Source organism: Bubalus bubalis, chromosome 6, assembly GCF_019923935.1.
Source record: "Bubalus bubalis isolate 160015118507 breed Murrah chromosome 6, NDDB_SH_1, whole genome shotgun sequence".
Taxonomy (NCBI): domain Eukaryota; kingdom Metazoa; phylum Chordata; class Mammalia; order Artiodactyla; family Bovidae; genus Bubalus; species Bubalus bubalis.
This window is the reverse complement of record NC_059162.1, coordinates 18,064,105-18,079,406: the sequence shown is the minus strand read 5'-3', so window position 1 is coordinate 18,079,406 and position 15,302 is coordinate 18,064,105. Positions and strand designations below refer to the sequence as shown.

Here is a 15,302-nt window from a genome sequence, read left to right as displayed (position 1 = left end):
AAGGCAAATTGGAAGTGGTCAAACAAAAGATGGCAAGAGTGAATGTTGATATTCTAGGAATTAGCTAACTCAAATGGACTGGAATGGGTGAATTTAACTCAGATGACCATTATATCTACTACTGTGGGCAGGAATCCCTCAGAAGAAATGGAGTAGCCATCACGGTCAACAAAAGAGTCCGAAATGCACTACTTGGATGCAATCTCAAAAACGACAGAATGGCAAACCATTCAATATCACAGTAATCCAAGTCTATGCCCCAACCAGTAATGCTGAAGAAGCTGAAGTTGAACAGTTCTATGAAGACCTACAAGACCTTCTATAACTAACACCCCCCAAAAATGTCCTTTTCATTATAGGGGACTGGAATGCAAAAATACGAAGTCAAGAAACACCTGGAGTAACAGGCAAATTTGGCCTTGGAGTACAGAATGAAGCAGGGCAAAGACTAATAGAGTTTTGCCAAGAAAATGCACTGGTCATAGCAAATACCCTCTTCCAACAACACAAGAGAAGACTCTATACATGGACATCACCAGATGGTCAACACCAAAATCAGATTGATTATATTCCTGCAGCCAAAGATGGAGAAGCTCTATACAGTCAACAAAAACAAGACCAGGAGCTGACTGTGGCTCAGATCATGAGCTCCTTATTGCCAAATTCAGACTGAAACTGAAGAAAGTAGGGAAAACCACTAGACCATTCAGGTATGACCTAAATCAAATCCCTTATGATTATACAGTGGAAGTCAGAAATAGATTTAAGGGCTTAGATCTGAGAGAGAGTGCCTAATGAACTATGGAATGAGGTTCGTGACACTGTACAGGAGACAGGGATCAAGACCATCCCCGTGGAAAAGAAATGCAAAAAAGCAAAATGGCTGTCTGGGGAGGCCTTACAAATAGCTGTGAAAAGAAGAGAAGTGAAAAGCAAAGGAGAAAAGGAAAGATATAAGCATCTGAATGCAGAGTTCCAAAGAATAGCAAGGAGAGATAAGAAAGCCTTCCTCAGTGATCAGTGCAAAGAAATACAGGAAAACAACAGAATGGGAAAGACTAGAGATCGCTTCAAGAAAATAAGAGATACCAAGGGAACATTTCATGCAAAGATGGGCTCAATAAAGGACAGAAATGGTATGGACCTAACAGAAGCAGAAGATATTAAGAAGAGGTGGCAAGAATACGCAGAAGAACTGTACAAAAAAGATCTTTACGACCCAGATAATCACGATGGTGTGATCACTCACCTAGAGCCAGACATCCTGGAATGTGAAGTCAAGTGGGCCTTAGAAAGCATCACTATGAACAAGGCTAGTGGAGGTGATGGAATTCCAGTTGAGCTATTCGAAATCCTGAAAGATGATGCTGTGAAAGTGCTGCACTCAATATGCCAGCAAATTTGGAAAACTCAGCAGTGGCCACAGGACTGGAAAAGTTCAGTTTTCATTCCAATCCCAAAGAAAGGCAATGCCAAAGAATGCTCAAACTACTGCACAATTGCACTCATCTCACACACTAGTAAAGTAATGCTCAGAATTCTCCAAGCCAGGCTTCAGCAATACGTGAAACGTGAACTTCCAGATGTTCAAGCTGGTTTTATAAAAGGCAGAGGAACCAGAGATCAAATTGCCAACATCCGCTGGATCGTGGAAAAAGCAAGAGAGTTCCAGAAAAATATCTATTTCTGCTTTAATTGACTATGCCAAAGCCTTTGACTGTGTGGATCACAATCAACTGTGGAAAATTCTGAAAGAGATGGGAATACCAGACCACCTGACCTGCCTCTTGAGAAATCTGTATGCAGGTCAGGAAGCAACAGGTAGAACTGGACATGGAACAAGAGACTGGTTCCAAATAGGAAGAGGAGTATGTCAAAGTTGAATATTGGCACCCTGCTTATTTAACTTCTATGCAGAGTACATCATGAGAAACGCTGGACTGGAAGAAACACAAGCTGGAATCAAGATTGCTGGGAGAAATATCAATAACCTCATATATGCAGATGACACCACCATTATGGCAGAAAGTGAAGAGGAACTCAAAAGCCTCTTGATGAAAGTGAAAGTGGAGAGTGAAAAAGTTGGCTTAAAGCTCAACATTCAGAAAATGAAAATCATGGCATCTGGTCCCATCCCTTCATGGGAAATAGATGGGGAAACAGTGGAAACAGTGTCAGACTTTATTTTTTTGGGCTCCAAAATCACTGCAGATGGTGACTGCAGCCATGAAATTAAAAGACGCTTGCTCCTTGGAAGGAAAGTTATGACCAACCTAGATAGCATATTCAAAAGCAGAGACATTACTTTGCCAACAAAGGTCCGTCTAGTCAAGGCTATGGTTTTTCTGTGGTCATGTATGGATGTGAGAGTTGGACTGTGAAGAAGGCTGAGCACCGAAGAATTGATGCTTTTGAACTGTGGTGTTGGAGAAGACTCTTGAGAGTCCCTTGGACCGCGAGGAGATCCAACCAGTCCATTCTGAAGGAGATCAGCCCTGGGATTTCTTTGGAAGGAATGATGCTGAAGCTAAAACTCCAGTATTTTGGCCACCTCATGCGAAGAGCTGACTCATTGGAAAAGACTCTGATGCTGGGAGGGACTGGGGGCAGGAGGAGAAGGGGACGACAGAGGATGAGATGGCTGGATGGCATCACTGACTCGATGGGCATGAGTCTGAGTGAAGTCTGGGAGTTGGTGATGGACAGGGAGGCCTGGCGTGCTGTGATTCATGGGGTCACAATGAGTCGGACATGACTGAGGAACTGAACTGAACTGAACTGATATACATATAGTTTCGGGTTATGAAGATGGAATAAAACATGAAGGAATAGCTTAAACACTTGCTTTAAACCAGATTGAATGTAGTCATTAATAACATTTGGGAAGAAAAAGATAGTGTTGGGCAGAGCAAGGGGTAGGGATGGAGGCAGGATGGTTCCAAGAAGGAAAGGCAGGAGTCCTCAAGAAAGGCACCCTTCAGAAAGAACAAGTGGGGGAGGACAAGAGGATTTTCTCTCCCTGCCTTCATTTCTGAGCAGCCATATTCCTTGGTGGTCACAGATGTCCTAAGCCACATGGAGGAAACTGCGAGTCATCACCTGTCACAGGAACCACATGGGTGGAAGGAAGCAGTCTTCTCATGCCCAGGTACTGTCTCACATCTGAGGGCAGAGCACAAGGCCGGGATAAAAGGGCACTGGGGCCGGAGTACCTCCATCCACTCCTGTCCTGGGCTGCTGACAACGCTGTGCTGCCTATGCACTGGTGAGTGTCCACTGGGCTTTCTACAGAAGATGCTCAGACCAGAGGGGAGGACATGTGGAGACTTTGCAATGTGTCTGCATGCCTATGTGTGTGTATGTTGAGATGGGGAGGGTGAGAAGAGGATGAGACTGGTCTTTTTTTAGCAAAAGAACAAGTCTTGGGAAGGCTGAGGGAAGGGACAATGAAGAGGCTGGGAACCTGGGTAGGAGGAGTTGTGGAGTTGTGACTGAGTGCTCTAGAGAAACCCAATTGATGTGTTTTTTGGCCAGTGATCTGAAGGATTTACAACATTGATCATCATGCTAACCTACAGCTGCGTTCAAAAAGGGACTCTTATCTCTGAAAACATAACTGTCCTCCTGGAAAAGCAGAGATGGTGACGGTAGTGCTCAGCCAGGAGAGAGGAAATCAGAACTGACCGACCTTTTTTAAACTGTCAGAGTAGTGGGTCTGCAGAAGTGAAGACGCAAACCCGAAAGCCAGGTGCTGAGGTATTAGTTTGTGGTGAGTGTCTGTGGAGAATGCAGAGCACTGGACTAGCTCAAGGGCCTGCGTGAAAATCCCAGCTTATATTAATTAAAAAGCTACTTCTCCTGGGTAATCTCCAACATCCTTTGAGATTGTGAACATCTATGTCCCTATAGGACAAGAATACCTAGGAAATTTTCCAAGAGGGAATGACTATTTTCCCTAAAGATATGACTTCATTTCTAAACTGCTTCTTGGATTTTTTTCATGGTTCTTACAGTATAATTATAGTAGATCTCCTACATACTGGATGTTTGGGTTTGAGAACATTTTCTTATTATTTGGTCTCAGTTTTTCTAATTATAAAGCAGGAGAACATTTGGCATTAAAAATAAGAAGCTATGAGAGCATTTGAGCAACTACTGAAAACAATGAAACTTTCAGTGTTTATTTATCTAGGACTGCATTAAATAGTTTGTCAAACTAAAGGGGATAGAAAGACAGTGAAAGGTCAGGAAGGGGCAGGGAGGTCTCTGTGTGCTGGTCTGACCTGCTGTCTGTCTCTCCCTCAGATCCTGAGCCTGCCACCAAGATGTCCTGCCAGCAGAACCAGCAGCAGTGCCAGCCCCCTTCCAAGTGCCCCCCCAAGTGCCCCACCCCTAAATGCCCCCCAAAATGTCCCCCGAAGTGCCCTCCAGTCTCCTCCTGCTGCGGCCCCAGCTCCGGGGACTGCTGCAGCTCTGGGTGTGGGGGCTGCTGCCTGAGCCACCACAGGCGCCGCAGGTCCCACCACTGCAGACCCCACAGGTCTGACTGCTGCAGCCAGCCCTCGGGGGGCTCCGGGTGCTGCGGAGGGGGCAGTGGTCAGTCCTATGGAGGCGGCTGCTGCTGAAGTGGACCCTGTGCCAAGAAGAGCCGACCTGGGGACAACAGATGGACAAGCACTTCCTCCTCCTCCTGCCCCTCCTGCTGGGCCTTCCCTTGTCGCTGGGGGTCTGGGTGAGGCCTTTGAGCTCTGGTCCAGGGGTACCTATTCCTTGGGTCCAGGAGCCCCAAACTCCCTCCCAAATCCATTTATTCACCTCCTTTTCATATGTGGGGAATCTCTGAGAACCCCAAAGCACAGACCCCGTGTCCCTCTGCAGCTTCTCTTTTTGCATAAACTAGCCTGATGTGAAACAATAAAGCTAGAAATCTATATTCCTTCTTGTCTGAAATGATATTTTTATCCCTACATCATCTTTCTCATACTCTGTACTCAACTTCTGGTTCCCCTAATGCCTCAGTATGTACAGACCTGGTTCAAATTTGCCACTTGTGCCGCTAATGCCCTTTGTAGCAAAACAAAAATTTACTGATTCAGAGTCTAATCCAGGATCCAACACTGCATTTAGTTGCCATGATTCTTCAGTCTCCTCCTACCTGTGACAGCCCTTAGATTTTTTTATCCTTCATGTGCTGGGCATATTTAAGGAGCTCTTGGTTTAGTGGACAAACCCTCAGTTGGGGTTTGTCTGGGGGTCTTCTTAACTGGATGTGATTATGCAATTATGTAAGGGATCCCACAGAAGTGATGCTATGTCTGTAGCATGTGAGAGCCTGATATCATGCCTCGCATGATGTGTAACTGACTCATTCCTGGGATTCTGAAAATTGGAATCCAAATATTTGGAAAGATTCTGAAAAGGCAAAACATTGAATTTCTAGGTTCAGATCTATTACTATCATTGTTGCTGTTTTTATTTGTAGTAGAAGCAGACTTTTCTACCCCATCTGAGTAAATTAAACCTGTATTGTTCCAGGAAATGGTAATGACCTTGCCATAAGAAGTAGCCTTGCGAGAGACTGCTGGTTCTCACCTGTACCACCACATTATCTCCTTTTACTCCTAGATAAGTGGACTGAAGTCCCAGTAGACCTCAAAAGGCGAAACATAGTGTGACCCACAAGCAAGTATACCACACTCCACAAGAACTACTTGATGTTTTCTGATTTATATACATACAAACCCAGGGCATATGTGTGGAATGGATATTAGGGGCAGGGTAATTGTGGAAAGAACTTAAAGTTGTATCAGGCCAAATTTATGGACTTAGATCAGTCAAGTAGATATTCTAGATTTAACATTGTAACTTTGGGGGTTAGAAAGGGCTCTAACAAATCATTGATTGGCTATAACATGAAGCAAAGGCAGTCTCCACTAAATGAAGGTGAAACACCAGAACTGCCTTAGTTTACTGCAGAGGAAGGGATCTGGAGGCTTGGTGTTATTGGAATCTAGGGTGAAGTTGTCATTTAAGATCTGCTTGTCCACCCCAGAAGGGTTCAGAGGACTCACCTTTTACAATGACCAGGAGAAATCAATTGTAAGGGGAGCCCTGGCATCCTTGAAGAGTTCTGTGATGGTTCTTCTCTATAAGCCAAAAACTACAATGGAATCTAATGTCACCAAAATGAGAAACCTAAACACAATAGGGGTAATTGGATCCCAGGACAGCAGGAGCAAGTGTCAGCACTCAGTCACCAATAGCAAAGTGGGTGTGGTTACTGTAATGGATGACAGGGTCCGTGCAGCCGTCAGCGTGTTCTGACCACCAGAGAGCTCTGTCTCTGCTAGTTAATCTCTGTGTACTTAGAAGTGAAGCAAATGTCAAGTCTACTAAATTTTCACTTGATATATGTAAATTTAAGAGTTCTAAGTCAAATGAACAAAACTGAATCATAAAAAGAGAGAATCATGTTCCCCCAATCCCCAATCCCCCAATTTCTAGTCTTGAGCTAGTTTATAAAACCTAGAACTCTTTGAATGAAGGAGAGGCCAGTTCCCTTTGAAGAAAAACCCTGGTACCCTGCTCAAGAGTTAAATACTGTCAGTCTTTCCCCCAATCTTCCTCAAAGGGACCTACAATCTTTAACCAGGGTAACTGTGGATATACATGGGTTCAGCAGCGTGAATTTTCACTCACCATGACTGACATGTATATAAATACCAACACTGAGTTCAAGTAAGACACTATTACTGGGGTTGATGAGCCAGCTACCTGGAAGCAGGTTGACTATATCAGGACATACGAAATGGCAGTGTTTTGTTCTTACTGGTTCAAAGACTTTCTCTGAATCAAGGCAAATTAGAAGTTGTCGAACAGGAGATGACAAGAGTGAACATTGACATTCTAGGAATCAGTGAACTAAGGTGGACTGGAATGGGTGAATTTAACTCAGATGACCATTATATCTACTACTGTGGGAGGAATCCCTCAGAAGAAATGGAGTAGCCATCATAGTCAACAAAAGAGTCCGAAATGCAATACTTCGATGCAATCTCAAAAACGACAGAATGACCTCTGTTCGTTTCCAAGGCAAAGCATTCAATATCATGGTAATCCAAGTCTATGCCCCGAGGAGTAACACTGAATAAGCTGAAGTTGAACAGTTCTATGAAGACCTACAAGACCTTCTAGAACTAATACCCAAAAAAGATGTCCTTTTCATTATAGGGGACTGGAATGCAAAAGTAGGAAGTCAAGAAACACCTGGAGTAACAGGCAAATTTGGCCTTGGAGTACAGAATGAAGCAGGACAAAGGCTAATAGAGTTCTGCCAAGAGAACGCACTGGTCATAGCAAATACCCTCTTCCAACAACACAAGAGAAGACTCTACACATGGACATCACCAGATGGTCGACAGCGAAACCAGATTGATTATATTCTTTGCATCCAAAGATGGAGAAGCTCTATACAGTCAGCAAAAACAAGACCGCGAGCTGACTGTGGCTCAGATCATGAGCCCCTTATTGCCAAATTCAGACTGAAATTGAAGAAAGTGGAGGAAAACCACTAGACCATTCAGATATGACCTAAATCATAGAGGATGAGGTGGTTGGATGGCATCACTGACTCAATGGACATGGGTTTGGGTGGACTCCAGGAGTTGGTGATGGACAGGGAGGCCTAACGTGCTGCGGTTCATGGGGTCGCAAAGAGTGGGACATGACTGAGCCACTGAACTGAACTGGATATGGATTTGTCTTCCTTGCATGCAATTCTTCTGTCAAAATTGTCATCTGAGGGCTTATAGAATGTCTTATTTATCATTATGGTGCTTCACAAGATACTGTTTCTCTGACACTTAATTTTATGTGTTGGTCTGAATGGCCATGGGATGCCCAGGCTAAGTGATATTTCTAGATATGTCTGTGATGGTGTTTCTGAATGAGGCTAGTATTTGAATCAGTGGATTCATTAAAATAGACTACTCTTCCCATTGTAGGTTTGGAATTATGCAGTCTATTGAGAACCTGAAAAGAACAAAATGCAGAGGATGGAAAAATTGGCCCTTTTTAAATTCTTGGCTGATTTCTTGAGTTGAAGCACTGAACTTTTCCTTGGTTTTTCTGATTCTCAGGCTTTCAGACCCAGACTGGAATCTACACCATTGGCTCCCCTGGTTCTTGGGCCTTCAGACGTGGACTGAATTATACCACCAGCTTTCCTGGGTTTTCAACTTGCAGATAGCAGATCATGTATTTCTTAGCATCCTTAATTACATGAACCCATTTAAAAATATATATATATCTTCATATATATATTATATACATATACATATACATGTATATACTTATATACACACATATATATGTATATACATTATATATACATTATATACACACACACACACACACACACACACACAGTGCTAGTGTTAAGTCACTCAGTCCTGTCTGACTCTTTGTGATCCCATGAATTGTAGCCTGGCAGACTTCTCTGTCCATGGGATTTTCCAGACAAGAATACTGGAGCAGGTTGCCATTTCCTCCTCCAGGGGATCTTCTCAACCTAGGGATTGAACCTGAATCTCTTGCATCTCCTGTATTGGAAGGAAGATTCTTTACCAGTGCATCAATATGCATATATATGTATATATACATATGTATGTATATATATGTATGTATAATATCATATTTTTTCTGTTTCTCTGGAGAACACTGACAAATACAGCAAGTAAAACAAAGCAATGGGTCTGCTTATGGAATTCACTCTTCTTACCATGCTCCACTTCATCCTCAAGCAGCTGGCTTGATCAAACTGTGGAATGGCCTTTTGAAGACCTATTTACAGAACCAGGATAGTGGCAATACCTTTCAGGGTTGGGGCAAGGCTCTTTAGGAGGCTGCATATGCTCAAAATCAGCAATCAATATTATAATTCTGTTTCTCCTATAATCAGACTATATAGGTCCAGGAATCAAAGTTGGAAATAGAGTGATACCATACACACTATTACCCTTAGAGATTTACTAGCAAAATTTTTGCTTCCTGTCCCTGTGATCTTATGCTGGTCAAGAAGTCTTAGTTCCTGAGAGAGGAATGCTTCCACCAGGACTCACAGTAATTCCATTGAACTGGAAGTTAAGACTGCCACCTAGCCACTTTGGCATACTTATGCCTCTGAATCAAATGACAAAGAAGGGTGTTAATGCACTTGATGGAGTGATCAAGACTGATTACCATTAGGAAGTTGGAATATTACTTCAGAATGGATGTAGTGAAGAATATATATGGAATATGCAGATGACTTAGGGCATATCTTATTACTACCATACCCTTTGATGACAGATAATGGAAAACTATAACAGTCTACTTCAGACAGGAGAACTAATGGTCCAGACTCTTCAGGAATTAATGTTGGGTCACCACATTAGGTAAAAAAGAACCACAATCAGGACTTTAATTATTACTAGTATATCTTCCATATTTTGTTATGAATATGTTTGTATGTATGTGTATCTATAATGTCTTTGTTTTATTCCCTTTCTAATCTTGCTCACATAACATAAGATGTATTGAGTAATGCATTGAAGCATTATCTAATTTTATATCATAATATTAATGTTAAGGCTATCAGGGAGAAGAGTAAACATCACTCAGAGAACTTGTATCCTCTTTTAGGGAAAGGGTTAGTGCATTTTCTGTTGTGCACAGCATAGTTGTGCATAGTGTTATCTGGAAATGTGACTTTGTCATTGTCTTTATTTGGAGAATGAATATGGTGTAAGGAGATGTGTACAGGTGCCAAGCTGACAAGGGGTGAACTGTGATGGTTACCTTTATGTGTTAACTTGGTGAGGCCATGGTACCCAGACTATAAGTCAAAAACCAGTCTATATGTTGCTACGAAGGTGTTTCTTTGCATGTGATTAACATGTAAATCATAAAAGGTTCATATAGTTAAAGCTATGGTTTTTCTAGTAGTCAGGTATGGATGTGAGAATTGGACCATAATGAAGTCTGAGCCCCGAAGAATTGATGCCTTTGAACTGTGGTATTGGAGAAGACTCTTGAGAGTCCCCTGGACTTCAAGAAGATGAAACCAGTCAATCCTAAAGGAAATCAACCCTGAATATTCATTGGAAGCTCCAATCCTTTGGCCACCTGATGCAAAGAACTGACTCACTGTAAAAGACCCTGATGCTGGGAAAGATTGAAAGCAGGAGGAGAAGGGGACAACAGAGGATGAGATGGTTGGATGACATCATTGACTCAGGGGGCATGAATTTGAGCAAGCTCCAGGAGATGGTGAAGTACAGGGAAGCTTGGCGTGCTGCAGTCCATGGGCTGCAAAGAGTTGGATATGACTGAGTGACTGAGCAACAATGTGTAAACCAGTAGATTTTGAGTAAATAGATAACCCTCTAGAGTGTGAGTGACTTCATCCTATCAATTGAAAGCTTTAAAAGAAAAGACTAGCACTCTAAAAGAAGAGGGAATTCTGTCTACAGACAGCCCTCAGAATGCAGGCTCTAACATCAGCTCTTTCATGAATCTTCAACCTGTGCTTACTCTACAGATACCAAACTTACAAGCCCCTACAACTGTGGGAGCCAGTACCTTGGAATAAATCTCATTACGTGCATGTTCATGCCCTATGGGTTCTCTTTCTCTGAAGATTCCTGACTAACACAATATGTGTGAATATGCATGTATATGAGAAATGAGGGCGCTCTGTGTCCTTTGTCCATTGTGACTTTATATGTTTTTAGATTTATGAGATAAGTTTATATATTAAATAAAGAAATTCTTTATCGGGTATGTATTGTAATTTTTTTGGAGTGGGAAGTCAAGTGGGCCTTAAGAAGCATTACTACAAACAAAGCTAGTGGAGTTGGTGGAATTTCAGCTGAGCTATTTAAAATCCTAAAAGATGATGCTATTAAAGTGCTGCACTCAATATGCTAGCTAATTTGGAAAACTCAGCAATGGACATAGGCCTTGAAAAGAATTTCATTCCAATCTCAAAGAAGGGCAATGCCAAAGAATGTTCAAACTATTGTACAATTGTGCTCATTTCACATGCTAGCAAGGTCATGCTCAAAATCCTTCAAGCTAGGCTTTAGCAGTATATCAACTGAGAGATTTCAGATGTTCAAGCTAGATTTAGAAAAGGCAGAGGAACCAGAGATCAAACTAACAACATCCACTGGATCATAGAAAAAGCAAGACAATTCCAGAAAAACATCTACTTCTGCTCCCTTGACTATGCTAAGGCCTGACTGTGTGGGTCACAACAAACAGTGGAAAATTCTTAAAGATATGGGAATACCAGACCACCGGGCCTGTATCATGAGAAACTTGTATGCAGGTCAAGAAGCAATGGAACTGGACTGGAACCCTTGTCATGGAACAGTGGACTGGTTCAAAATTGGGAAGGAGTACATCAAGGCTGTGTATTATCACCCTGCTGATTTAACTTACATGCAGAGTACATCATGCAAAATGCCAGGCTGGTTGAATCACAAGCTGGCATCAAGATTGCAGAGAGAAATAGCAACAACCTCAGATATGCAAATGACACAATCCTAATGGCAGAAAGCAAGGAGGAACTAAATAGTCTTTTGATGAATGTGAAAAAGGAAAGAAAAAAGCTGACTTCAAAAATTAAGATCATGGCATCTGGTCCTATCATTTCATGGCAAATAGAGAGGGAAAAAATGGAAACTGTGACAGACTTACTTTATTTTCCTGGGCTCCAGAATCACTGTGGATGGTGACTACAGCCATAAAATTAAAAGACGTTTCCTTCTTGGAAGAAAAGCTATGACGAACATAGATAGCATATTAAAAAGCAGAGACGTCACTTTGCCCACAAATTCTGTATAGTCAAAGGTATGGTTTTTTCAGTAGTCATGTACAGATATGAAAGCTGGACCATAAAGAAGGCAGGGAGCTGAAGAATTGACACTTTCGAATTGTGGTGCTGGAGAAGACACTTGAGAGTCCCTTGGACAGTAAGGAGATCAAACCTGTCAATCCTAAAGGAAATCAACCCTGAATGTTCATTGGAAGGACTGATGCTGAAGCTGAAACTCCAATATTTTGGCCACCTGATGTAAAAAGCCAACTCATTGGAAAAGACCCTGATGCTGGGAAAGATTGAAGGTAGGAGGAAAACGGGATGACAGAGGAAGAGATGGTTGGATGGCATAACTGGCTCAATGGACATGAGTTTGAGCAAGCTCTGGGAGATGGTTAAGGACAGGGAAGCCTGGCATGCTGTAGCCCATGGGGTTACAGAGTCGGACACAACTTAGTGACTGAACAACAACAAATCTTACCTGTGGTACTTTATGCTATATAAAAATTATTTTATGTAATTTATTAATTATTTCCTTTATATATTATGGATTTTGTGCTACTCTTACAATACCTTCACTCCCTTAATAATTAAGCAATAATCATTTAGAAATTCTATTTCTTTAGATTATTGATTACCATTTATAACTTCAAAGAAATATTTGCATGAAGGGAAAATATGTTAATGTTCTGCTTTGTAGCTCACATAGAGGAGAGTGGGAGGGCAGAGAGGAAAATTAACTCAGCTTGAATTACTTCCCATTAGATCTCCTGCTCCTTGAGAAGATGCAAGAATGATTGTAAGAGTTATAGAACCCTTGGATGAATAGGTGACCTCAGAAAGTCTTTGGTAGTCAAAATGCTTATTGAATGAGGCCAAAGCCATTGACAGCTAAAATCCAGGGCCAAAAAGTCAGTCCAAGTGATACGATTGCAATCATGACTCTGACTCATCACCCAAGTCCAAGCAGATTGATATTTCAGATGCTGCCCTGCCTCGAGGCAGAGGTGTGGACCATATGACCTCTTCACCCCATCATTCTAGGTATCAGGAGCTGGATTCATATCTGTGAGCCAATGCACAGATATTCCTGTCCACTCCCCCATAACTAAGCTCATTGGAACAACCTGGGGAAATGTCATAGCCAGGTGAGACAGGGGCAAATCTCTGCAGGGTGACGTGGCCATCACAGCTCACTGTGCCTATCTCGGTGCGTGGTCTTCTAGGAGGAGGACCTGCCATAGGGAAGAGCTACTTGTAAACTACACAGTGCTAATACTAATGAAAGAATTCTTAAAAATCTATTAACTACATATGTGTGCATAACCTTGTCCCGGTTGCTGAAGGAGAATCAGAAATATAAGGCACAGGTTGTCAGATGGTCTGTTAAAATCTCACTTGTAAGATATGTCACATAAAGCATATGGAGTAAGTGAGGCTTGAGCTCATCATCTCAGAAAGGCAAATATCATAGAACAAAGCAGATAAGCAGAGTAAGGAAAGATATGCTTACCGTACAGCCAATACAGTAAATCTTGGGAAGAAAAACAGAAATTGGAGTAGCTGTACAAAGTCATATTACAGACAGCCTTGCATATCAGTCAAAAATGATAACTTCAATCCTGAACACAGTGTGGAGCCCTGAATGAGGCTTCCTTAAAGGGCAGACCTAATGATTCCTAGAGTGTGGGATGGTGGAAGGAGAACATGCTTGTATCCCAGTGAAGACTGGAGTCAAGGAGAAATCCTAGCAGATGGGAGGCAGTGATTCATCAGTGGAGGCCATCCACCTTTTCATATCTGGTGCTGAGAATGATAAGGAGGGTAGATTCTGCACCTATATCTGTATCTGAGGCTGTATCTGCATCTCTATCTCTGTCTATAAGGTTTTATACCACAATTTTAAAAATATAGTCAATCAAAGTCAATCTAAACCCCCTGTGCCTGTGTACATGCATACATTTCACCAGATATTGGTCATCCTTTTCCCTTATGACCTTGATATAATTGACTCAATTCATATCTTATTCTACTCCAAAAAATTATTTTGGACCCTTCTGGAAAGGTTTTCTTCCCATAATTAATCCTAGCTCTGATTTCCTTTCATCTGATTAATTTGTTTAGTTTTTTTGTGATGTTGCCTTCTACACATGGAAGGCTCATCTGCTACCTACCAAACTGACATTAGTCCTTATCTTAATCTTGTAAAAATGTTCATATACAAACACCCTTGAAGGAACCCTTGGGTTCTTGCAGCAACAGAGGTAACGCTGGAGATTCCTACTGAACCCCAAGACCTCCTGTTCTGTTAGGTCCTCCTGCTTCCTCCACCTGGGCACACGTTTCAATGGGTCCCAGGCCCTCTGCCTGCTCCCCAGGGCTGAGCCCTCTCACTGTCTCTTCTTGCTGCTTTCTGGTCCACCAGCTCACAGCTTTCACTGTGTAAGATTCTTGGAAAGCAAATTCTCATTCTACTATGTAAGGCAATGCAGATTTACTCCCTAGTCACTCAACAGGGATATTGTTTTATGAAAATGCACAAAAAAGCTCAGGTGAAAAAACTGGTCATTTAAAAAGTCAGATGTATGTATCCTAGACAAGAGCTGTCTTTTAAAATCAACTTTCTCATTTTTAAATATCAATGGATAATTTGATATTTGCTCATTTGTGAGGATCTGATGTGTGCAGGAGCCACAGGAGTCACAGGTTTGATCCCTGGATCTGGAAGATCTGCTGGAGGAGAAAATGGCAACCTACTGCAGTATTCTTGCTGAGATAATCCCATGGACAAAGGAGTCTGGTGGCCTACAGTCCACGGGATTGCAAAGAGTTAGACAGGACAGCACGCACACACGATGCGCTATCAGACCTTTTGCAGACATTTTACTTCTGTGATTCTGTTGACTCTCATGACTCCATCGAGAATAGTTTTTCTCAACCATTTTAAAGTTGAGGAAACAGAATGAGAAAGGTTAGGTGATTTTCATAAGATCACATAGCTGAGTGTCAGGACCAGGGGTTCTCTCCCAGATGGGTCTCACTCCCAATCCAGGCTTTTAACAGGAACAGCACAGACACGAACACCCACACACACGGGATGGGCCTAGGGGGCTGGGACATAAGCAGAGACCCTTGGAGGCTCCATGAGTCTTAGTTCAAGGCAGACCATTAGAGAACTAGGACAGGAGGGCTTGGGAGGCTAATTCCCAGAGGAAGGTGTGAGGGACAGGAAGGCGTAAGGAGAAGGAGGGAGCACTGGTGCTGGGGATGCCCTGAGCCCCATGGAGGGAGACAGGGAGGAGCTGCCAGTCATCACCTGTCACAGGAGCCATGTGGGTGGCAGGAGGCGGTCCTCTCATGCCCAGGCCCTGTCTCACATCTGAGGGCAGAGCCCAAGGCCGGGATAAAAGGGCCTTGGGGCAGAGCACCTCCATCCACT

General features: G+C 42.6%; 1 long non-coding RNA gene across 1 annotated transcript; it reads left to right on the top strand.

Annotated features, from left to right (window-relative positions):
• Positions 1-3,108: 3,108 nt before the first annotated feature.
• On the top strand, positions 3,109-4,936 carry LOC123334228. Its single transcript, XR_006552058.1, has 3 exons — positions 3,109-3,265; positions 3,535-3,769; positions 4,306-4,936. It is a non-coding gene; the product is annotated as an uncharacterized LOC123334228 (long non-coding RNA).
• The last annotated feature ends 10,366 nt before the right edge of the window (positions 4,937-15,302 follow it).